The sequence below is a fragment of the Crinia signifera genome, chromosome 1, assembly GCF_055691185.1.
Source record: "Crinia signifera chromosome 1, ASM5569118v1, whole genome shotgun sequence".
Classification (NCBI taxonomy): domain Eukaryota; kingdom Metazoa; phylum Chordata; class Amphibia; order Anura; family Myobatrachidae; genus Crinia; species Crinia signifera.
Genome location: NC_139217.1, coordinates 91,822,880 through 91,847,816, shown reverse-complemented (window position 1 = coordinate 91,847,816; position 24,937 = coordinate 91,822,880). Strand labels below are relative to the sequence as shown.

Below are 24,937 nucleotides of genomic sequence, written 5' to 3'. Positions count from 1 at the left end.
TAACAGTTTCGGAACTACACTTCCTTCATCAGAGTGCTCTGATGAAGGAAGGAAAATTCCAAAATTGTTAGCACCTACCTGGTCGTGGTCTCAGCTTCATTATTATGGTTTTACATCCCCTTGAGTGTCACCTGCATCACTACACAGTTTACTATCCTCCAGTGTAAGGCATCGGGGTTGCTGTTTCTATTGTTTGGATCGCCTGGAACTGTATATATTTATATATATATATATATATATATATATATATATCCCCCCCACCCCCCTGCAGTTACACATTGACACTCTCCAGTTGTAGGCCACATATATCATGAGTACAACTCTCTGGTAATCCATTTCCCCTTACTAGCATGCTTACCGATGGAGTTTACATGTACTCTCCCAACAATTTTGGAGTTTACATGTACTCTCTTAGCGCAATGTTCCTACCTTTGCTTCATAATATGTCCTTACATTTGAACTTGAAGAGCAGTGATCACACTTGGTGCTACTGAACATGGAGCCCAGATACCGCATCCTTCAATGCCTATGGGAGTTACACCCCTGCTTGACTCCACTCAGCTTATTTCTATGTTGTACAAATGGAGCCCCACTCGTTAGAGTGGCTCCCGTCGTGTGATTCAGCTCTCCACGGCGCGAATGAGATGCACGTTTGAGATGCTCATGCTCCCCATTCAAGGCAATAGACATGCGAGCATGTGAGATGTTTGCACGTCCCTGTCCTGGTGACGGCGCATCGGCAAATGAGCGTGGACCAGCGGCGTAACTATAGCACCGCAGCCCCCGCCACCGCGCGGGGCGCTGTGCATGTGGGGGCGCCGGGGGCTGCAGTGCTATAGTTACACCCCCCCCAATTCCCCGCAGACTTATCTATCTCGCTGGTCCCGGCGGCTCCGTTCTTCTGCTGAGGACCACCACAAAATGGGCGCCCCCATATAGCACACAGTTCTCTGAAACTGTCTGCTGTATGGGGGCGGCCATTTTGTGGTGGTCCTCAGCAGAAGAACGGAGCCGCCGGGACCAGCGCGATTGGGGGGGGGGGGGTTTGCATGGGCGGCGGGGGATTGGGGGTGCTTGGCGGGGCGCCCCCCCCCCCCTAACGGCGGGGGGGGCGCCCAAAACTTAGTTACGCCACTGGCGTGGACCCATCTGTACATTGCTTTGTGACTGAAAATTTCCATGTTATTCAGTATTAAAATACTTAACAGATCCACCTCTCTTCCTCTCTCATATGCAGTGCAACTTCCAACAACTAATCCTATTCTCCGGTTAATAGTCATTGTGAATAGGTAAAAAAATAGTTTTAAAAAGTGACATTATTACCAGTCTCAGTAAGCATGTCCTAGTGGTGATTATAGTACATAGAGGTCTACATAGACTGTACAGCAAGAATCTTGCTAAGGAAATTTGCTCATCAGCAAAATATCCCTGGAAATTTTTTCAAAGACTTTGCCAAGTGTGGAGATTGTTACGCTTAGGAACTAGACAGATTTGTGAGTCAAGAAAAAGGTGTGGCCTTAAACCTTGATGCGGGAGACGTAAAGTCTGGCTACAGTAATAGACGATCAAATACAGAATCCTGGGAACAAAAAATAAATAAATAAATAGAATAAAACCATTACCATAGTAACAAAGCACATAAAGAGAACGCTAACTGTAATTTGAAATGTAGGTTTTACCTGTACTTGTTCAATCAAGACGGTGTTATTACCTAATGTTTACAAGGAATGATTTCCCAGGGGTTTGATCAACCAGCCACGCATTAAATGCTCACTCCTCACCTGGAGCTCAATGGGGACCTCTGTGGAGCTTTCATGTTGGAAAGGTCTTCAAGTAAAGAAATGCCCTTTCCACCCTCACATATTCAGCTGCTATTTCTGACTTGGCTGACAATGCCGCTGCGGATATCAAAGAGCAAATCTGTAGAACACAGGACTATTTATATTGGACTCCCAGCAAGTTAAGCCACCATGTCAACTAATAAAGGGATTTCTAATGAATTTTGGCATTGAGTCAAGGATTTTTTTGCCGTTTTTGTTCATATCACCACAGTGTGAGACAGGAGAGTAAATGCATGTGTATAGAAAACATGCCTGCATACAACTGTGCTGGTTACAGAACATACAGAACAATACATACCTGATGCCTGCTTGCACGTGTATTTTAAAAAATAATCATGTGTGCGACATTATAATGCGTGATAGTAAACAGTGAGGACGGTTCTGATCGGCAGATCGGTTTGGAATTTACACAGCTCTAATCGGGCAATTACCTTGGGGATAGAAGCGGTGTCCCTGACTCAATGTTGGGACTCCTTAATGTTTCCTTGCCCAGCAAGGGGTAAACGCGGATGTAAGGAAGGGGCACAAGTCGGTGTATTACAACAACAGGTTGCAAATAATGACCACTCTGTTATTATTGTATGCTATGACTTCAGAAGTTCAAAGATGCAGATAACAACACGCCTGTATTTTTGCCACCACTCCCCATAGATTCCCCCACACAGCTCATGGTAACGGTATAAATGGTAAACAATGTCTAGGTTGACAGTCACTAGGTTGACCACTAATGGTTGACAGTGACTAGGTCAACACCTTGAAATGGTCAACATACCCATTGACAAAAGGTTGACACAAGCTTATGGTCGACATAGACATGGCAGCCTAACCCTATCCTCTCCCAACCCTTGCAGACACACCATAACCCTCGCCCTAGTGCCTGACCCCAACCCCTTTACTTACCTCCTTCTGGCTGGCATGATCCTGCTTTCAGTCTTATGACTGTTTTGCTCCCATCCCATAATAATGAGCCCCCTCACAGTAAAATCTGCCACTTGCAGGGACTGACTTGCAGTGGCAGTGACTTCCCATAGGAAAAGCTCCCTGCTAACCATAGCCAGACAGGCAGTCCCAGGGGGAGGTGTTTTCTCCCCCTCAGAGGCGGATTTAGACCTCTTGGGGCCCTGGGCAAGATATCGGTTTGGTTCCCTCCCCGTCAGTACATATCACAATATCTTTGCTGCTACAGGTGGCGGTACTTGTGAGTTATCCGGGCTGCCGATTTTTTCATCGCGCCCGAAATCGTGGGCATCGCGTCGGTCGTGGCCGTTATAAGGAGCCGCGACGCGATGCCCGCGATTTCCCATAGACAGTAATGTTAAAAGGCACATTGGACCCGATTTCCCATAGACAGTAATGTTAAAAGACGCGATGGACCCGATTTCCCATAGACAACAATGCCCGAAGCGTGGCGAGCGCAGCGAGCCCCGCGAGGGGACGCGGACACCTGTGAAGCCTGCAAGGGCACGCGGATACCTGTGAAGGTATCCGCGTCCCCTCGCGGGGCTCGCTGCGCTCGCCACGCTTCGGGCTCGTTGGCTCGCTGCGCTCGCCACACTATTCTATTCTCACTCCACGCCCTAGTGGATAGTAGGGGTATGAAAAGGTCGGAGGACGCGTACCGCCGCCCCTCGCGGGCTCGCTGCGCTCGCCACGCTTCGGGTTGGCGTCAATAGCGGGGTGGCGTTAACGGTGGTGGGGGGCCATGAAACATTTTTTTTTAAAACATATCCAATGTGAAATGGCCATATTGGCCAATTTCACATTGTCATTTTATTTTAACATTGCTGTCTATGGGAAATCGGGTCCATCGCGTCTTTTAACATTACTGTCTATGGGAAATCGGGTCCATCGTGTCTTTTAACATTACTGTCTATGGGAAATCGCGGGCATCGCGTCGCGGCCCCTTATAACGGCCACGACCGACGCGATGCCCCCGATTTGGGCTAAATCGCGGGCATCGCGTCGGTCGGGTGTCCTTAAGTTAAGGACAAAATCGGCAGCCCGGATAACTCACAAGTACCCAGGTGGCTTAGTACCGGTGTCACATTCAAAGTAAACTGCCCACATACAGTGAATGAGACCATTTTGTGTGTCCAAATATTTTTTATTCTATCAAAGAACATCAAAGGGACTTTTGGATTGTGGGCAGGTCCATGTGATGTCATGACATCATGCAGTAGTCGCAAAATGTTCCTCTGGAAATGTTTTGGATGTCGAGGATATCTTTATGGGGCCCCTTGGGAGCTGCTGGGCCCTAGGTTGCCTAATGGAAAATCTGCCTCCTGGGACTGCCATAGCAGAGAGAACGCTTCCCATGGGAAGTCACTCTCTTGATAATACATCAGCCCTTTCTGGCTTCTATGGGCTGCAGCAGTAGAAGCCAGGCAGTTTACTAGTGCAGGTAGTGTAGATTTAAGCTTTGCCCTGGTCACAACCCTGCCCATTGCAGGCGGACTTAAACTCTGCCTCCCATTGATGTCAGCCACCAATCACTGGGAGAGAAGGCCCAGCAACCCAGGAGCAGGTCATTCAGCCTTCTCAGCCAGACATATAAGCAGTCGCAGCTGATAGGTCTCATCCTATGAGGGGGAACATTTGCACCTTCTAATTAAACTTTGTTAAATGTAAAAAATAAATTGAATCTAAAACAAATGGTATTCTGTAATAAAGACTATGGAGGTAATCCAATTATTGATGATGGCTGCAAGGTCCCTGCAATTTGATAAAATGCTCTGGCACAACATGACCTCTATCATCGCAGATTTTTTTGCTCTCACCACATAGAGAGTTTTTAGGAAAATCTGGAACATTTTGCTACAGTGTAAGCAGTGATAAGTGCAGTGCACACACTGGACCGTATTCTTTTGCCCCAGGGATGCTGTCTTGAGAGAATAATAAGGCCGCAATGTTTCAAGACAGTTTGGGAACCACATATTTATAGATTGTAAGCTGGCGAGCAGGGCCCTCTTACCTCCATGTTGGTTTGTATCTACCCAGTTTGTTTAATCACTATTGTTTCCAATTGTAAAGCACAACGGAACATGCTGCGCTATATAAGAAAATTTAAATAATAAATAATTTAGGGTTAATATTGCACATTTATTAACACCTAATGCAAAAAGCTCAGAAAAAGTCGAACTAACTCGTATACTAAACAAAAAAATAATGTTTATGTAGGCATGCTGCCAATACATTGTTACACAGCTCTGTAAGACTCCTTTGGTGTATTTTTAATTGTATATATTTTTTTTACATCTTGCAACAATACCGTTCTATTTTCATTGTTCCTGTTATGTAAGAGATGTATTAACATGTTCTGATTCTAAACAATTAATTAATGTATGTTATTGCGCTCTATATGGCAGAGAATTGCTGCCAATTCAGGAAGGGAGAGGTGAAGAGTGTTTGGGGGTGGGTGGGATGAAGGAATACAGACAAAGAAACCTCAAAGGAAGATACGAGACACTGTGCCTTTTGTTTTTTGTTCCAAGATGGAAATAACTGTCTCCAGCTCTGATAAACTTTCCTTTTGATCTCTCTTTCTTATAATTAGTGATAGACACTGGACCATTTTATGCAGCTGTTTTGATTCAGATTTTCGGTGGTATAAAACCGAGCAGTGAGCTCAATGTCTTAAACACGCATGATCACCTTTAACTCCATCTGACCTCCAGTAATTATATGCCTGCATTTGTGCTACTGGTTTGGTTACAGAAGGGCTGGTACAGAACAAAACAAAAACAGTGCCCCCATAATTTTCAACTTCATAAACGTTCTAATTATGTTGATCTAGAACAAATTCTAAACACCCCCCCCGCCAGAGTGACAGATTTCAGATCATCATCACAGGGGAGACAGATTATACCATTGTGACAAATTCCTTGTATCAGTGGTCCCTGTAATGTCCTCTACTATTTTCTTATATATTACAATCACATCGGCAGATTGGGGAATCGGGCTATAGACTTGTAGCCTGCATTACGCTGAATTAAATGCCATATAAATACACAAAACTGAACATTGCAGTATTTAGGGGGTAATTTACACCTGATTGCAAGGCCGCAAATTTGGAGGGGCCTGTGTTCAGTTAAGCCACCGCCCCGCTAGAGTGAATTACCACCTTGCAAATTTATGAGCTCGCTGTGCAAATGGATGTGTGCTGCTACAAATCTATTGGCAGCCGAGCGAATATATGCAAAACACATCATAACAGGCTCCCCACTGAATGATATTTACAGGCTCACAGTAGCCAGAGACTTACTTGGCAGTGCGATGGGAAAAGGCACATCCGGCCTTGAGCTGACATCACACACCCTAATCTAAACCAATCAGACATGCCTAGCATATTTCTGGACACTTCCAGTGTTTGTCTAGACACACCTGCGGTTTTCTATGAACTCCCACAAAACGGCTGGTTTCCACCACCAGACGCCGACTTCCTGTCAATCACCATGCAAACAGCTTGCGAAGAGAAAAACTAGCATCATTTCATAGAAGGACGGCCTTGAGCATGTGTACTACTGGCCGCATGCATGTGCAGTGCATCGATAATCGGCTGCCATGTCATCAGGTTTGAATTACCCTCTTTAAGCCCCATACACTGGGCCGATTTGTCCTAAGGACAAGTCGGACCAGTTTGTCCAGAGCCCCCGGCTGCTCCCCGGGAGTCTCACATGAGATCTGGCACTTAATGAGCCCTTTTTACATGCAATAATTGATTTATTGCATGTAATACTCCTGGGGAGCTGCTGTGGTGGCAGGTTGGTGGGCAGGAGGTCCGGCCAGCTGGTGGTGGTGTCGGGTAGATCGTAGTGGCAGGCAGCGGGGTCTGTCTGAGCGGCGGCGGCTGGGAGGCTGGAGCTTGTAGTCGCAAAATACTGCTACAAGCTCCAGCCGCCGCCGCTCCCCACTGCCCGCCACTACAAGCTGCCCGCCCCCCCCCCCACCAGCTGACTGGACCCCACTGCCTGCCGTATGGGGAAGGAGGTCCCAGGTCGGGTGGTCGGATGGCCAGCAGGTACGACCACCTGCTCGGGTCCAATGTGCACATGAGACCTGAGGGGACATCAAACTGAGAAGTTTTGGCCTGATTTCACGTCCCGATTCATTGTAATCGGCCGAAATCGGCTCAGTGTATGGGCACCTTTAGTAATAACCTTTTTATTTGCACTAAAACGTTACTGTCAAGAAAAGGTTTCTCCCTCCTCCAGGTCAGTAGTACAAAATAAATGTAATAAATGTTGGTACTAAATTTGGTGCATTACTCCAACCAGTAGAGTACACCTTTAATTAAGAACTTATTAAGATATTAACTTTTCTGATCCACCCAAACATTCTTTTAAAAAAAAGTAAATAAGGAAACTGATGGATACTGCAAAGAAAATATGGAGCATGGATTTAACTAATCGCATAGGTATGGCCGGATAAGTCACATTGAGAAAGTCAGATGCCTGTACATACGTCAGAAATATTTTGAAGGTGATGTGGAAGCCTGCATAACAGAATCAAATGTTTGTACTGTGATGATTGGCAGGGGTACAAATATTACTTAAGAGAGAACCTGTTCTCCTTTTCAATGGTCCAAAGAAAAGCGCATTTAACATTTACCAGAGTTACAGAATATTTTCCACATATTTCTGTGCTCCGTGATTATTTTATGTGCCTATCACCCTACAGAAAACATAATAAAGTTTGTTTCACATAATCGCTCTCCACCTTCAACCTAGTATTTAAGGGCGTATTTAAAACTTTATTGCACGTTTATTTAAAATAGTGTGTAAGCCACTGGGCTCAGATGTGGTTATGCGCTGTAACTTTGTGGAACCTGGCATTTGAGGTAATTGTTTTTACAGTTATTTCTGTCCTGTTTATATCAGCAATATTGAGAGCACAAAACTGGAGTAGATTGGAAGACCTGTCTGGCGTCCATTATACAATTTAAGACATCACATACAGGGCCAGATTCAGACCAGGATAAAGCTGCCCCACCAAACGCATCCCCCCCCCCCCCCCACCACCACCACACGAATCCCTGTGCAGGGATGTGAGCAAGCGGGCGCACCAAAGACAAATCATTAGGTGGTTACTTACTATTGAATGTTTTTTTTTTTTTCCTTTGGCCAGCCCAGAATTCACTTGGCGGCTGCTTGTAGATCGGCGAAACCGAAGGGAAAACTTGCCGAAGGCGCTCGCAGCTGGACCCTGCACATGTGCATTTGCGACTATGCACACATGCCATGCAGTGGCTCATCATTGCGGTGGGGCCGAATTCAGACCTTTATGAACGGGTTTGAATTGGTCCCACTGCTCTTTCTGACGATTGGTTCACAGACAGGATGTAGAATGATCAAAAACTTTCTGAAGTATGTAAGCAGTGGATCAATTTAGCAACAGGAAATGAATGTCCACTAAATTTGAATTTGAAAACATAACTATTTTATGACATACAGTATGGAATTCCACCATGCATACTAAGGGTGCATGGGATTTAATTGCCATTTTGAATAGATTAATAACAAATGAAATATGGTTATAAACAAATTATGTATTTTTCTTACTATGAAACACCTCTCACAAGTCACTGTCAACTGAGGCAGTGGGTCCAATTTTCCAGTCTGCGCTTATAGATCAGTGACTTGAGAAGATTCAAGCAAATCTGAAATCTACAATCTGAAATTACTGTAAATTAATTCATGAATTGGGTACTGAGCTGCACAAAAAGCACATACAAAATACAAAAGATTAATATCAGTTAATCAAACAAAAAGTGGCCTATCACAAGCATCAGCCTGCAGGAATGTGTCTTAACCTTAATAAAGTAGCATAAATAGACTGATTGACTCTTATACCGCTTTCACACTGCCAAAACATAAAAAAAAAACGGTATTTTTATATGGTATTTAAAACGGGTCAAAGCCTTCACATTGCAGTATACCGTTTTAAATACCGTTTAAATACCATTCACATCAGTCAACCCGTTTAATCCCCTGAACACGTTTCAATGCAGAATGCAGGGGACAGCCTATCACAGGTTTGTAATATGTTGTTTTTACGAAATACCGTTTCCGAGCCATTCTCACTGCATAAAAAATGGCTCTGAAACGTGTAGGACTCTGCTTTTTAAATATTTTGAAATACCGGTTATCTTTAACCGGTAAATCAACTCTGTCGCTTTCCCACTGCAGCTTTAAACGTTTTGAAATGTGAAAAAAACGGCAATATACCGTTTAACAAGTGCGATGTGAAAGGTGTATTATTCTTCATGATATGGGAGGGTAAATATTTCTCTATGATCTAAGAGTTTGTTTACCTCATACTATACACCATGATATGTGCTTTACAGGAATATTAAAGTGCATTAATTAATATCGAGCTGCTGCCTCTCAGCCAATACAATAACATTATGCAAATTATATATATATTTTGGTGGAATCAGTGGGTTTCTAGCTCTTTACACAGAATATAACCTACATGGAAAATTCCAAATAACTGAATAGGAAAAAAACAAAAGAGTAGCGCCAGAAATAACAATGATAAATTCGATTGGATTGGTTGAAATGGAATAGAAGTTCTGATTTTTCATGCATACATGTATAATGGCTAAAAACAATCAAATGAAAAAAATTTAAATGGGACACGTAGAGTATACGAATGGAGAATATGGCAAATACTGGCAAAAAAGCCTACCCCAGCAAATCAGCCGCGGAGCTCCTCCGCTCCTGATGTATGTAACCCAAATACAAGACAGCTTTATTTGTACATTGCAAATTAAATTAGAGCTTGGACACGTCCCTACCAAATCTAAATCTCTCTGTATGTACTGTAACTTACTGTACTTTTTTAAACTTTTAACCCAACTAAGAATCATCCCGTAAATGTTGCGTTTAGCCCCTAAATGTCCACCTTCCTTGTGCATAGGCTACACCTACACTGTAATTGCTGCAGCAGGCATTAGCACATTGTAACCCTGGCAAAAACAATCTTTAGAAAATACACATGAGAGTATGAGCAAAAGTTTTATAGGAACCAAAACAAAAAGTATGCAGTTGGTGTTGTGGTAACAAGTGAATGTTTCAATCCACTTGTTAATGTAAAATACCGGTCAGGTTACTATAGGAACATGTTTAAAGAGCTGATCTTATGTTACATGCACCATTATAAAAAACGATTTAATTTACCAAATAACAGGTGCTTGGAATGATGAGCAATTTGATACGCCATGTAAAACTGTGCTGCCAGACTACTTATGTCATTTCCCCCCTCTCATTACTCTAGAAAAATACTACGCTTCAGTAATATAATTCCCCTCAATCATGTATATATTGTGGACAACTAAACATAAGAATATAATCAGACAGCTGCTCTACTGGCACAGTGCGGAACAATGTACAGTTACTTCTCCATGGTGAGTTAAGGCGTGAACGGTGACCTATCGCTGCACCATCCTCGAGTGTGTACCAGCCATATGTCTGTGAATGGTGTCGTTCACAGACATATTGTGTTGACAGCCGATGGTTCAACTGATATCGATCCAAAAACAGGCGGCACTCGGAAATTGTAATAAAATGTTGATAACATGGATATTTATTGCCAACGTTTCGGGGTATGTGCCCCTTTCACAAGCCTCACAACAAGAAAGGGGCATGTACCCCGAAACATTGGCAATAAATTTCCACGTTATTACCGTCTCCGAGTGCTGCCTGTTTTTGGATATATCTATATGTATACTAACAATATCCAATTTTTGTGATAATTAAGATAAATATTACAGTGTTCCCGCTAGGCTGTTTTAGCTGCGCCCTGCCCGATTTTTAAAGGGCAAAATGCGCCCTGCCCCTCTCGCAGCTCCCCGCTAAAACAGCCTCACGGGGAAGCCCAGCGTTGCCGTAAACATGACGTTGCGGCCCGGGCACGCCCCTTTCATGACGTCGGTTACCATCCGGCGCCCTTGCCGGTGGCCATCCTAGAGTGAACACTATATTATATATGCTACCCTATGACCTTCAGATTCCCTGTTGGAAGGAATACCAAACAATACACAATGTACACAATTAAAAGTCCATAAAAATTGTAGACTGAACTGATTTTGGAAGATCAATACAATTTGACGAGAAACAACTTTACACTTTTTATGGACTTTTATTAAAATAGGTACATGTGTAGTTTCTCGGCGCCACGGGGCTGTAAACTTGATGCCAACGTGGATAGTTTGTACCCCCACTGTCCACTTTGGCATCCATGGAGTTGATTATAGATAGCGTGGCGAGCCTAGTGTGGCAAGCCACCGAGCCCATAGCGTGGGCGAGCGCAGTGAGCCCCGCAAGGAGACACAGAGGCACGGCGCCATGCTGGCGCTGTGAAAGTACACAAGTATTCTTAACAGTTATTGCTATGGAATGTAATTGAACAGATCTCTATAGGTCACAAAGTTGTGACCACCATTTGGGAGCTGGTCCTTTATTGTTGTGTATACTGTATATATATTTGCAGCTGCACTCAAAAGGGCTTAGTAGAAAATCAATATACATGGCACTCTAAACAGTCCCGATCTTTCCAGAAAAAAAAAAAATCTTCTTGACTTTTTAGAGTGCCATGCTTAAATACATTGATTTTCTACCAAGCCCTTTTGAGTGCTGCTGCATTCGTTGTGTTGTTTATGTGCTGTAAGTGGCAGAGGGCATTAGCGGCTGTTGACATAAAGAAGTGAAGTGCCGATCGGAATTCTATACTACGTATATCATAATATATATGTGTGTGTGTGTGTCGTGTGTGTGTCGTTGGTGCCCTCCCATGTAAAAGATTGCACTCCACCTCCAATATGCAGAGATTTGGGCGGCACTCTCTGGATTTGTTCAAAGAATAAAACACCTGGACACAGGTCTGTTCAAGTTCAACGTTTCAATTCTCTCGGATTTTTGTGTTCTTGATAAAAATCCGAGAGGATTGAAACGTTGAACTTGAACTTGAACAGTCTGCACTGCACTGCACGTTGAATTATCTGCACTGTTAGCTTTAAAATAGAACACCAAAAAGTGGGGGCAATGTACAGTATTTGCAGTCAGTAGCACTCACCAATAATAGTGAGCACCTGTACACACGCATTGGAGACACACATCGCATCTGCACCAGGCAGCCATCACAGATTACTCTCTTTTCCTGCTCCGGGAGACAAGACACTAAAACATCTTTTTATTGGGATAATCAGACAGTTAAGGGCCTAATTCAGACCTGATCGCAGGGCACATTTGTTCTCAAAATGGGCAAAACCATGTGCACTGCAGGTGGGGCAAATGTAACATGTGCAGAGAGAGTTAGATTTGGGTTGGGTGTGTTCAAACTGAAATCTATATTGCAGTGTAAGAATACAGCAGCCAGTATTTACCCTGCACAGAAACAAAATAACACCCAAATGTAACTCTCTGCACATGTTACATTTGCCCCACCTGCAGCGCACATGGTTTTGCCCATATCGAGAACAAATTTGCCCTGAAATCAGGTCTTAATTAGTCCCTAAGACTTAAGAAAAGTAGGTAACTGGGCAATTGATAATTATGTATAAACCGGGGAAAATTGAATGATTTTAGACATGTTGTTAAAATGTAGAAAAGGCGAAACAAAGGTGCCAAAAGTGCAGGGTACGGAGCCATCCCAAATACACCTCTTTATTAAACAAAGTCCATACATACAACCTATACTTGCCTACCCTCCCAGAATGGCCGGCAGGCTTACGAAAATTGGGTTCCCCTCCCGGACCCCTGGAAGGGTGGGCAATCCTCCCACATGCCCCTGGAATCCCACATCCCCCCCCCCCCCCCCCAGCATCCTCCTACCCTGCAGGTCAAATACTGGCATTTGCATAATTTTAGACCCTCCACATAGACCTGCAAATAGCAGCATTTCTTAGGGTGGGGGAGGGGCTTGATGATGCTAGGCTCTGTCCCCGCCCCCTGATGTGCAGCTGAAAGTCTCCTCTCCGGGCTTCTCCCAGAGAGGAGAAATAAAAAGTCAGCAAGTATGCCACGACCTTGTATATAACGTTATTGAGGATAATGTATTCCATACTGTAATGTAAATGATTATTGTTGCTAGGCACCAGGAATAACATAGCAGGGCTGTTAATCTGATGGATTTGGGCGTAAGTAATGAGATGTAATGCATGCAATAATCTCAGAGGTGTGGGCTGTATAGGATAATTATACTTATGCAACTGGAAAATCAAGGAAACAGAATTTAGAAGTAAAACAGAGAATAACAATGTCAGAAGGCTCCAGTGCATTGGCCTCATGTTACTACGGGAGATTTAGGACAACTGGATGCTTCTATTGGTATGAGGAACCATCTCACATCTGGAGAGGGGCGGTTTTACAAGGACGAAATTATACATTTCGAACAAACTTTATTATTCCACTGTTCTCTTCCAGCCACATGAAGTCAGTTGGATGGCTTCCATTCCAGCAGCGTTTGCACATTTGTTTATGTTTTTTACACCATGTATAGTGTAAAGTGACATTTATTCTATTTTTTTTATTATTAAAGTGATTAAATGTGAGTTTCTTGCCATGATATCATATGAATCAGTTCTAAATGAACACAGGCCCTTACATTCCCAAAAGCAAATATCATTTTGGACAAAAGATTAGTTCCCTTTCAGATTACATGCATTTATTGACTTTCTGGAATGATGAGAAGTATTTACTATATGCATTATTAATGTTTCTGTCTCCCTTCTATACTGTATAACAATATATACAGTACACTGCACTTAGAACATAACACAGGGTCATTTTTGTTGGCCTGGAATAGGACATGTTAGTGATGGCCATCTGCCGTTGATGATTCGTAATCATCGATAGTTTATGGCCGATGTAGAATAGTTTTGCCATTGCTAGGGGAGAACCAGATGGTTTCCCTCCATCAATGGCACAGCCTGATATTTTTTTTATTTTCCCCAAGGTGCCGTGACACAGCATAGCTCTGCCTCGGCAACCATGAATCCCCGCCCCCAGGTTCTTATTCAGGTCAGACAAAGAAAATGGATGACCATTGAAAGTTAAAACCATTGATGCTCATCTTTCACATAGTATGCAACCATTGATGGATCGTTACACTACAGGCATCGATGGTAACCATCGATGATACATGCACCGATAGCCATCCCCAGGACATGTGCTTTCTGCATTAGAAATAAATGCACCTAGACAGCAACTTTCTGTTGTATCACAGGACAACTCAAACATTAAACATTAAACTACTGTATAGAATTTTAAGCAGAAAAACAAAGGTATGTGCTTATGGGATACATACAAGCAACCGATGGTGTTGATGCCGGCATTCAGAATACCAACACCAGCATCCAGAAGGAGGAATTCTGACAGTGGTCAGGTAAGTGTCCCCTTGCCCTCAACCCTCCATCCCTGCAGCCTAACCCTACTCCCGCACGCAACCTAATCCTCCCCGCTAATGCCCAACCCCCTTATCCCGCTGCCTAACCCTTATCCCCCGGCAGCCTAAATCTTATCCCCCCCCACAGCCTAACCCCAAGTCCCCCCTAGTACCTAAACCTAACCCCCCTTTGCACCTATTTTTGGCATCCTGGTAATGGGAATTCCGAGGCCGGCATAATTTCGGGGGCAGATTGGCTGACATGTACAGACCACAAAGGATGTTGCTAAAGACTCATGGGAGCGTGCACCATTAACGATTTAATGCACACACAGAGGATGATAGGCACAAAATGATTGCCCAGTGTGTATGATGTATGGGTCATAGGATTGACAGTAATAAGGTTGACAGTCAATAGGTTGACCACTATTGGTCAACAGGCCATAGTTCGACACCTGAAAAAGTCAACATACAATAGATCGATATTGTCAAAATATCGACACAAGCAATGGGTCGACATGGAACAGGTCAACATGAGTTTTTCGCATTTTTTTGGGTGTCTATGTCAACATAGGTCGAAATTGACACCATATAAGTGTACCGAGAGAGAGAGAGAGAGCGAGCGAGCGCGCGCGCGAGAGAGAGAGATATGCACTTTTGTATATTAGTGTGTGTTAGAGCCGGATACACTGATTAATATTAGCCTAGGGGGGAGGTGAGCCCCAGCGTGGATGACAGTGGATGGTGTGTCAACTGGTGCCTATATAATTAGCAAGTATTATTTTCTCTCATTTCCACTGACATTCTAATACTGATGGCGTGTCATTCTTTTGTGCTATAAATGCACCAGTTGACATCGCAACACAATGCAGGGAGGCAGCGTTATCTTACCAGCATTGTGGGGCCTAGGCAAAGCAATGCACTGGGGCCCCTACTGAAGTAAAACAAAATCCTAACTTTCTGCGGAGTCTCTCCACCTGCTATCAGCCATCCAGCAAGTAGCATGCTTACAGCCATAACTGTTTGGCTGCAGGCTGGTAGAGAATGTTTCCCAGCAGCTCTGATTTTGTGTAATTCATAAAGCAGCCGGTCAGCAATCTCTACTAACCTCACAAGAAACTCCAGAGGCACCAGTAAACCCCTGCCCGAATGCCCCTCGAATTGTGGGGCCCTAAGGCAGCTGCCCAGTAAGCCCATGAGTTAGGATGGCCCTGCAGGGAGGTCAGCTGGCTGCATGCTGAACCTCGTGTAAATTATATACTCACTCTTCAACATATAGCAAGAACGGGCATCTTTCTCTTTACCGAGTGTCTGAAGATGGCGTTATGAAGGTCACAGACTTCCAAGGTAAATTCTAATACCGTAATAATCGAAGTAGAGCTGTGTATATAGGACCTTATTTGTTATGCGTTCCAACAGCATATAGGAAAGCTCAGCATTTCATGGGTGTTCTCATGCTAATGGACCAATGATGCGGGTGCGGGGGGAAGACAGCTGACATCGCCGGATGTCAGCTGCCCGCCCACTTTCCTCAGATTGTGCACGTACATCTAATGTTGTTCAGAGCGACCTTAGCTCTGCGTGCATGTTCCGCATTATTTGATGGTCGGCAACCATCGAATGATGTGGGTGTTCCCCCGCAGGCTGCGAATAGATGTTTATGTAAAACATCCATTCGTAGCCAGTGCGAACGTACCACCAATCACAAGGCGGGATTTGGCTGACTCGCAAGGATGCAAATTCGCATCCGAGTGAATCAACCACAACTACCCCCATAATTCCTTATAGAACTAGCCCTGTGCAGGAGCTTGAGAAGTGACCATAACAGATGGAGTATCTATCGAACCCGAGATCCTGAGAATCACAGCAATCCGGTATATAATAAAATAGAGAGAGATCTGCTTTTCAGTTTTACTTTTGATGACATTTTCAGCTTTCCCTCCCTCGCTCTTTAGGAGTCTCGTGGACTGTAATTTTAGAAGCGTGTTTGAGAGCACTAAAAGTATGCAAACAATTTTGTTTTGGGATGTAGCTAGGGTTTGTGGGAAAGAACACCCTTATGAAGGACATATCTTTCCATATCTGACATACAACATACAATCATCTCTTTGATAATGGTAAAAGTAAGTACATACTAAGTTAGTCACAAAAGGACATTGAGTCCCAAACAAGTAATATGCTCCAGTCTTGGGACAGTGGAATGACCAATGTGACATGGCATCAGCCTTGTGCTGTCAATGGGTCTTTGTCATATTTTCCCTAGGCTGCTGTACATACACATTCCAAGCCGAACTGTGGAGGAAAAAAAACGTGTGATTCACTTATAGGGGAGTTGGTGAAATCTGTAATTACTTAGCTATGCAGAGTTGTAACTTTTACAGAATACCGCTCACTAACTTCATCTGAATAACAACTATCTGCAGTTTCTACATCAAGTCTAATTCTAAGGACATTCTAGAAATGGAAAACAGAATCACTATAGAATGTCATGGAATTGTCTTTTTTCCTTAGCACAGGAAACAATTACTGCTTGATTTATTTCATTCCATATTTATGACCTCACTCCAGAGAGTTTGCAATGGAAAATAAAAATTCATATTTCCTGCTTAATGCTCCCTGAATTTATACATTTGTATTTACTTCCTTGACTTGATAATGCCAAAAACTTTAGTTGGAAATGAAAATTTTTATTAAAATGTTTTTCGAAATGAGTTGCCAGTAATCTCACTATGGGGCAGATGTATTAAGCTTTAACAAGAGATAAATGCAAGGGTGATAAGGAGAGATAAACGTCCAGCCAATCACCTGCTAACTGCCATGTTACAGGCTGTGTTTGAAAAAAGTCAGTAAGGAGCTGATTGGCTGGACGTTTATCTCTCCTTATCACCCTTACATTTATCTCTTGTTAAGGCTTAATACATCTGCCCCATTGGGCCTTATTCTAGTTCACTCTTAGAGGCAAATTCCTTCTTAGCTGGACAAAACCATGTGCACTGCAGGGGGGCAGATGTAACATGTGCAGAGAGAATTAGATTTGGGTGGGGTTTTACTTCAAAGTGAAATCTATATTGCAGTGTAAGAATAAAGCAGTCAGTATTTTCCCTGCACAGAAACAAAATAACTCACTAAATCTAATTCTATCTGCACATTTTACATCTGCCCCCCCTGCAGTGCACATGGTTTTGTCCAGCTAAGAAGGAATTTGCGTCTATGGGCAGTATTCAATGTCAAAGTTCTCCGTGCATGGAGAGCGTTTTATTTTGCTCTCCATGCACTCTCCGTGTTCCGGATAAGCACATGAATAAAAATAACATGCCCCTTCACAGAAAAAAAAAACTGATTTTTTGACACCAAAATTTAAGAAAAAAACCTTTTAGTTTAAAAGTTCACATTCCAGCTCTCCATCAAAAGATGGAGAATTTCTACACGGAGAGACACGGAGAACATCACTTAGAAAGACGGAGAACATTTCACATTGAATAGGGTTACTCGCTTTTGGAGAGCAAAATGCTCCGTCCAAGGCGAACAAAGCACAAGTTCTCCACAAAACACAGAGAACTTTTCTCATTGAATACTGCCCTAAGAGTGAACTAGAATAAGGCCCTATGTTTTAAACATTCACCATTAATATTTGTGTTTTTACATTGCACACCGTCTTCATATGAAAAGTACTTACGGAATTGATCTCTAGGTCAGGGAGCCTGAGAGGGACTCAGTAACTAGTAACTTGGCCCAAGGTTTGGTTCATTAGGTCAACAGTGAAAGGTGACATTCCCTGAGGACTATCCAGACTTCAACATTAAGACAAATATCTATCTAAAGGAACAATCATTTAATTACATCATTTAAAAGGTCCCAAAATGGCAAATTCTGGTTGTTACTGTTTAATGAGATGTGTGGTTTCAGTAAGAGCCACTGAGGGTCCTCAGTCATATTGGTGGGGCAGGTTTATTAAGTGGGATGCAGTTAAAGGGTAAGAAGCAATCAATTTCATCAGCTGTTATAAATACATGGCTCTGTACTCATTATTATACATTTCTGTAAATACATTTAACAAAGTGAAATCCACAAAAGTATGACAGAAGAAAATAAGTGATTAGTGAGACTGTATATCAATGTACTAAGCTCATGGTGAATTGCAGTCAATTGTAACACCAGCAATTGTATAGAATTTTTTATCAAACTTTGTTGATCCTTGCACCCTAGAGTATCAGCAAATTTTACATGGCATCCCTAGATTTGATAAAGTTTTGAACAAAAATATGACATTAAGTAGATTGTGCTACCTGCCATCTTTAGTGTCAGTTATGTGGTGTACAGTTGTGCCCCCCCCCAAAAAAAAAGCCTTACCATCCCATTGTACTTATGCACACAGTTTGGGAACTACTGCCTAATATTTTAATAATACTTGAACAAATCTTAAAAAATAATCAAAACAGAATGATTCCTAAGCGGTAGTATATAGTAGGGAAGTAGGGTAAGCACTTTATTTGACGTATTGTGATAATACATAAACACAAATATTCTGCTCACATCAGTACTCCATAATTCTGCCTATTTGACCTATCTGCTGCTTTCCTGTATCCTAACCTGGTTGGTTGACAATACTTTTCCATTCTCCTCTTGTTCTGCAAATTGCATCTTCATAGCTTGCTCCAGACCTGCTTCAGTCTATACCTTGGTACTGTGCTGCCTGCCGGGGAACCTGTGCCCTACGACAATGCTCCTCCAAAATGCCTTACGGAAAGTAGTTAATCCTTTCTCTATCACCAAACTGTAAATAGAGAGCCAGTGCCTGATTAACCAATAGGCTGATTAGGCTGATTAGGGGGGGGGGGGGGGGGGGGGGGGGCTTGCAGGTGACAGCCGAGGAATAAAATTGAGGCCTACTTTATTCCATGCTAGTTAGCTATCAGCCGTCCTGATGTAATGTTGGAGGTAAAGTTATCAGAGTGACTGCCAGGTGACTGTGCCAATGTCACTTCCTAATGGAACCATTACTTTATGTACAGTGTGCTACAGCACCAGCTGGGCAGCCGAAAACCAAAGTCTCCTTAACACGAAAGGGCTACCAAAACTGTCTTAATGGGATCTCCAGTGAACACAAATGATTCGTTAGACTCTGCACCAACCTTTGTGTACTGAGGGTATCCATAAACCCTGGTTAGAACTGTGGCAAAGCCCCAGAGAGAGACAAGATATAGTGTGGGAATTTGAGTGTAACTATTGAGTCATGTTTATGGGAAAACTACAATAGGGACTGCAGTGAGTGACATCGGCCAGAACTTGGTGTGTGGATTGCAGTCTACTGTGGAGCACTGTGTGGGTGAGCTCAGTGATTACCGGTTACTGTGATATTGTTGTGTTGTATTGTATTGTATTACATCCCTAAAATACTGTATAATAAAGATACAATTGCACCTTCCCTGCATTGTCTGTGTGACTGTGATCCCTACAGGGAACGTTTGCCTATTTTTGAAAACTAGTTTCAGGGAGATTATAGTTGGTAATATAATTATGCAAAGTACCCCATTGAGGGGGCGTGTCATGCTCCACCCAAAGGGCGTGTCTAGTTCCATATATGGAGAGATTGTGAAAAGAGATTGTGAATGTGGTCCCTAGAAGCCTGGGTGTGTACTGCTACCTCTGAGGGGAATCTTTTACAATTAATTATATCCAAATCTAGATGAGCCCCAAAGCAGTTAGTAAGAGCTACTATACTTGGTAAAGTGCTGGGAAATGGTGCTGAGGATTCAGTGTAAATGTATCTGTCTCTCATTCCTTTTTTCCTCAAAAATGTAACAGTGTAACGTGGGCTATAAGAAATGAGGGAGATTGCTAAACTAATGAGGGAGAGAGGGAGATTGCTGCTATTTCAGGGAGTCTCCTGCAGAATACAGGTGGGTAGGCAACTATGAACTTGTGTTATCCTGTGACCCCATCTCCTCTATCACCCAGTTGCCTCACAGATTACAACAGGACATGCTACTACTCTAAATCACATACAGAACATTAAGATGAGTGGCACAATTAATTAAAGACCAGTTCATTTAATTGCTCCAATTTTTTTAATCACCTTGTACCTTTTTGGCCTTACAAACAATGATTTGGAAAGGCCATATCTGTATTGTCCTCTAGTAGACAGTTTCCCAATATAAGAGGTATTCAAGATATATTTGCAGGCTGGGAGAAGTGTTCCCATATGAAGTAAAAAAGCAAGCCAAGTCTGAATTTTTATCCTCTTATAAATCTATAAGCACTCTCGTTGAAGATATAATCCTACTTACTGTATATATGTCAACATTCCACAATGAGGTTATAACACAAATCACATGCTGCAGCCTTCAAGCCAAAGCATAACAACTGTGCACTTTTGTGTCTGGTTTTAATGTGTTGAGAAAAAACACAGCTAGGAGCAGCTGGCGCTAAGAGGCACTGACAATGTACTTCTTTTATTTAGCAAATGTAAAATGGTAAGCCCCAATTTAGAAAATGTTAGTTATGGATTTACTAGGTGTAAAATATCGTTTGGCTAGATTTTTCGTGCTTTCATTTTCTTTTTTGTTTGTTTTTAGAATTTGTGTGTGTTTTTTTTTTTTTTTTACCAAAATGCATAAAAAAAACCACATCAACTACAACACAGAAATTAATTAAACTCACTGCTCATAATTTCCGGCATGCTTGAGTCAAGCCTCTCAGTATTTAAGCCTAAAGAAAAAAAGTTTACATACCCTACCAGAATTTGTGATTTTCTGGCCATTTGTCAGAGAATATGAATGTTTGAATGATAACTCTCAAACTTTTCTTTCACTCATTGTTAGTGGTTGGGTGAAGCCATTTATTGTCAAACAACTGTGTTTACTCTTTTTAAATCATAATGACATCAGAAACTTCCCAAATGATTCCCTGATCAAAAGTTTACATACCCCAGTTCTAAAAACTGTGTATTGCTTCCTTAAAAATCAATGACAGCTTGAAGTCTCTTGTGGCAGTTGTGGATGAGGCTCTTATTTTCTCAGATGCCCATTCTTCTTGGCAAAAAGCCTCCAGTTCCTGTAAATTCTTGCATGAACTGCACATTTGAGATCTCCCCAGAGTGGCTCAATAATATTGAGGTCAGTAGACTGAGATGGCCACTCCAGAACCTTCACTTTATTCTGCTGTAGCCAATGACAGGTTGACTTGGACTTGTGTTTTGGATCATTGTCATGTTGAAAGTACAAATACATCCCACGTGCAGCTTCCAGGCTGATGGGTGCAAATTTTCCTTCAGTATTTTCTGATAACATGCTGCATTCATCTTGTCATAAATTTTGACCAAGTTTCCAACTTCGCAGCTCACACATCCCCAAAACATCAGCGATCCACCTCCGTGTTTCACAGTAGGAATGGTGTACCTTTTATCATAGGCCTTGTTGACTCCTCTCCAAATGTAACATTTATGGTTGTGGCCAAAAAGTAAAATTTTAGTCTCATTACTCCAAATTACTTTGTTCCAGAAGTTTTGAGGCTTGTCTCTCTGCTGTTTGGAGTATTGTAAGCGGGATGCTTTGTTTCCTTTGTGTAGTAATGGCTTTCTTCTAACGACTCGACCATGCAGCCCATATTTCTTCAAATGCCTCCTTATTGTGCATCAGATAGTCCTGGATTTCAGCTATTTGTGGATCTTTCTTTGCATCCCGAACAATTTTCCAGGCAGTTGTGGCTGAATATTTTGTTGGTCTACCTGACCATTTGCTTTCCACTGAACCCCTCATTTTCCACTTCTTAATTAGAGTTTGAACACTGCTGATTGGCATTCTCAATTGCTTGGATATCTTTTTATATCCCTTTCCTGTTTTATACAGTTCAATTACCTTTTCCCGCAGATCCTTTGACAATTCTTTTGCTTTCCCCATGACTCAGAATCCAGACACGTCAGTGCAGCATGGGATGAAAGATGCAAGGGTCTTCCAGGAGACCAGAAACTCACAGACCTTTTATACACACACTGATTACAATCAAACAGATCACAGGTGAGAATGGTTACCTTTAGTAGCCATTCAAACCCGTTTGTGTCAACTTATGTGCATGTTATGAGGCCAAACTCTCCAGGGTATGTAAACTTTTGATCAGGGTCATTTGGGTATTTTCTGTTGTCATTATGATTCAAAAAGAGTAAACACAGTTGTTTGACAATAAATGGCTTCACCCAACCACTAACCATGAGTTAAAGAAAAATTTGTGAGTTATCATTCATATTTCCTGACAAATTGGCAGAAAATCACAAATCTTGCTAGGGTATGTAAACTTATAAGCACAACTGTATACACACACACACACACACACACACACACACACACACACACATATCCCAGCAGCTGGGCATTCTCATTGATGTCAAGATTGTGGCATTGGTCTATTGGCAGTAGTTGGGATGCTGGTGTCGGTTTCGTGAAAACCAGTATCCCAACCACTGGTTTGTGCTGAAGCATTCTAGCCTACTTTTGTGACTGGCGCTCTGTTAGAAGCCCGGAGAGGAGACACAAAGGACAGGGGGAGAAGGTGAAAGGGAGACCGACGTCGCCAAGCCCAACCCCTTTTTCACAAAAAGTCTGGGGGCTAAAATGGTGCGATTTGTGTTATTTTAGCCCCACCCCCTCCCCGGACAGCTTCGAATTCAGGCATTTGTCTCAGCGTGGAAAGAGGTACAGGAGCTAACATGAGACTTGTACAACTTCCCGGGAGGCTGGAAGGGTGACCCGATTTTGGGGAACCTCCTGTCAATTTCGGGAGGGTAGGCAAAAATGTGCTAAAGGAGCCTAGATGGAAGGGTGCTGGGGTGAGGTGTCTTGCGTAGTTTGTCAGTCTTGGGCCCCACAATTTCTGATGCCAGCCTTGACAGTTAACAAAGTAAAATCTTATTTGGGGTACACACCAGGACGATTTGGGCCAAAATGAGCCTATTTAGGTACAATCTCGATCGATTGTATGTAAATTGGCCATGTTTTGGGCCATTTCTCTGCTGTTCTGATGCGATCCCGATCCGATGCGCGGCCCTGCGGGTCATTAGGTCTTTTCTGAGATCCTACCTGCAGCAGGTAGCATCTAAGAAACGACCATTGAAGCGGGTGCGGGTCGCGATCGGATCGTGATCACATCAGGTGCATATTCGGAGTGGGTTGTAGGCGGGTCGTAGGCTCCGTCAGCTTGTGAGTGGGTCGTACGTTCCAGTATCGACCCGCTCACGAGCTGCATCGTGCTGGTGTGTACCCAGCCTAACGAATGCCACCAGTACAATGTCCCCATTTATTCATACTGTCAAATGCCTTCACTCTGTAATACCTGCTCCCATCTTTTCTCCCTAAACGCATACTCTGGTGGTTAAACTTTCATTTGACCAGGACACTTTCAGTCAGAACACTTTCCTACTTTAAAAAAATAGGTTTAGAAGCATGGCTGGGCTACAAAAGGTCTGAACTAAAGGTGAATGGTGGCAGATATTAGCATAAAACAATGGCACAGTACCATGGGTGACAGGCTTTTATAAGAATTTGGTGGTGCACCCCAATGTGACACCACAACAAACATACCTAACACAAGAAAGACATCGCAATACACCGACTTCTTGTATCTTTATATCTGCAATATAGATCTTTATGTAGCCAGGGAGTCTCTTGTCTGCCAGCAGTGTATGTGACACAGAATGACCCTTCTACGCAGAAAAAAGATGAAGTTACAGATTTGAGCACTCTGACTAATGGGGCAGTTTGTGGACTGGGGTGAGCTCTTGTGTCTGTCTGTAGAACAAAAAGCACAAACCGTACATCCAAAGCTGAATAAAGACCCAAAGAGAGGTAATGGTTTCATGCCAACCACACATCTGCTCAGTCCTGTCAAAATGCCTTCTCCTTTGGCACTCCCATGTTCCTTACCACCATATCACTGTAATGATGTACAGTACATTTGATGGACTACAAGCCCCAGCTTTCCGCAGAACATAAAGCATGCAGTAGTTTGCAGAGTAGTAGTAGCTGGCGACTGCTAGGAAGATGTATTGTCTTTGGGGTTGGGAATATGAAAATAACACATCCTGCCATCATCCTATTTTGTAGTAACCCATTTTCTCACTCTCCACTGCAGAAACACATTCCCTTCTCTCAGCAACACATTCCCCTGAATGCTTACCTGTCCTGCTACCAGAGAGGACACTCATGGGCCTATTTATGATATCTGATAACAATGCTGGATTTCTATCATCTCTTATAGTGTGCACACACGGTGAGATTTGGCTTCCGATGTTCCCGATATAGCCAAGTCGCATGCAAATCGCATGCTTTTTTAGGGCTTGCGAGCCCGATGCGCTGCCGATGCCCGCTCCCGTGTAAGCACATATCGGCAGCCAGATAGAGAGGGCAGGCAACACTATATAGTGCAGATCTGCACTATATAGTGTAAATTGTGCCCCTCTGGCATGCCGTGAGATGCGAGTCCCGATGCGATCTGATCGCGTTGGGACTCGCATCTCACGGCATATCCTGCCGTGTGTACACACCTTTACTGCAGAGATATAAAATCTATTGCCATATTAGAATGTTTGTTTACAAAAATCTATTTCAATATTTGGTACTTATGTATTATCTGGACTCCCATGTTAAATGCACCCCATTTTTTCATACCCCTACTATCCAACTACGCATGGAGTTGATTTTATATAGTGTGGCGAGCGCAGCGAG

The 24,937-nt window shown here is 43.0% G+C and overlaps 1 protein-coding gene and 1 long non-coding RNA gene across 4 annotated transcripts in view; both read right to left on the bottom strand.

Moving 5' to 3' along the window:
- Window positions 1-24,937, bottom strand: part of LOC146026234 (uncharacterized) — a 484,129-nt gene that overhangs the window by 148,014 nt on the left and 311,178 nt on the right. The gene's annotated exons all lie outside the window — the stretch shown is intronic.
- The window catches only part of DLC1 (DLC1 Rho GTPase activating protein), a 377,085-nt gene that overhangs the window by 98,929 nt on the left and 253,219 nt on the right, over window positions 1-24,937 (bottom strand). The gene's annotated exons all lie outside the window — the stretch shown is intronic.